This window comes from Acinonyx jubatus, chromosome B1 (assembly GCF_027475565.1).
Source record: "Acinonyx jubatus isolate Ajub_Pintada_27869175 chromosome B1, VMU_Ajub_asm_v1.0, whole genome shotgun sequence".
Taxonomy (NCBI): domain Eukaryota; kingdom Metazoa; phylum Chordata; class Mammalia; order Carnivora; family Felidae; genus Acinonyx; species Acinonyx jubatus.
In genome coordinates this window covers 248,958-250,799 of record NC_069382.1, presented here as the reverse complement: position 1 = coordinate 250,799, position 1,842 = coordinate 248,958, and positions in this window count along the sequence as shown.

Here is a 1,842-nt window from a genome sequence, read left to right as displayed (position 1 = left end):
GAAGTGACAGCCACACTTAGCACTTATTCTGTTGCCCAGAAAAGAGATGTTACAGTATTTTGGTAACGGGGTAATTTTTGGAGAAAAGTTTTATATTATTTTTAAAGCATTTTTCAAACAGATGCTAGTTCTAGAAAAAACACAAATCAAGTAGAAATGAGACAGTTTCTGTTTTGTTGACAAGGCAGTGACCTCTTAATTTGCCGTCTGTAGACAAATGTGATGCCAATCATTTATTACAGTCCATTAGAAACCAAGTCATTAGTTACACTGAATAAGCACAGGGCACCTGGTGGCTCAGTCGGTCGAGCATCAGCTCTTGATCTTGGCTTAGGTCATGATCTCCAAGTTCGTGGGATCGAGTCCCAGATGGGGCTCTGTGCTGACCGTACAGAGCGTGCTTGGTATTCGCTCTTTCCAACTTCCTCCCTGCCCCTCCCTCACTTACTACACACACTCTCTCTTTCTCTTTCAAAATAAATAAGCAAACATTTAAAAAATTTAAACTGATCAAGCACAGATGAATGTCACTAAGATTATCTCCTTGATGTGCTCACATTCACCTGCTAATGGTTTATGTGTCCTGGAGAACTTGCAGCTCTACAGCCAAGGGGCTCATAAAATAGAACTCGAAAGGCACCCCTCCTCCCCCATGACCTCCGGCCACTACTGTCACTGACAAGTGTTACATAAAATGAGGGCACTGTGCTGGTTTCTTTGCTCCATCCAAGGGGCTGCAATGAACCTTCACGAGCCTGTGAAGAAAGCCGCGTTGTCCCCACTGGCAGTTAAGTCTCAGTGACCCTGACGGCAAGGTGCTAGTGAGTCATGGAGGAGAGGGGCAAGTCAGGTCTTCTGATGCATGTGGGGCTCCTACCAACCCCATCAGGCACTGAAATCTGCCCATCGGGGGTCTCTCGTCAAGTCCCTCCCCTGAGATTTTCCTAGACCGTTAGTTTCCACATCTTTAGGGACAGATGAAGACCATCCTCCACACAAGCTATTCAGACACCTTCTTCATGTGCCTTTATGCTACAGGATTTTTCCCCAGGAAGTTGAATGAGGTTAGTATTTTACTGATTTTAAAAAGAATTGGCTTTCCTTGCGTACGTTTGACTTAAACAAGAAACAGAAGTAAGCTCTGACTGTTACAAACAAAAAAGGGACTTAGTGAAAAGATACTGGGAGCCTGAACCAGAACCACAGCCCAGGGAGGCCAACAGAGTTACTGGGAGGTACCCCCACGGCCCCCTATGAGACCAGGACACAGGGCGACCACTCTCTGGTCCCCAGAGGGGCGGCAGATTCAGAGTCCCAGCAGGGCTAGGTCACTTGCAGCTCTGTGCACCACCCCCATCACTGGACTGTAGTGTGGGAATTGCCTGATGGAGGCAGAAGGATGGGGGGTTGCACGTGCAGAAACTCCCAAAGAATCAATTCAAAAAAAACCCCAAAACAAAAACTCCTGCAACTTATAAATGATTACAGTAAGACTGCAGGATGCAAAGTTTATGTACAAAAGTTAATTGCTTTCTTATATACCAGCCACAAACCAGTAGGATTTGAAAGTAAAAACACAGTGCCATTCATTCATATTTTCACTCTCCAAATTAAATATTTAGGTATGAATTTAATGAAATGTGTGCCAGATCTATGTGAGGAAAACTATAAAATTCTGATGACATCAAAGAAAAATACGTGGAGAGGCAATTCATGTACATGGTTGGAAGGACTCCATATTGTAAAATGTCACCTCTTCACAACTAGATCTGTAGAGTCAATGCAATCCCAGTCAAATCCTGTTATTTTGTGGGTATCAATGAACTAATTTTAAACCTTGCA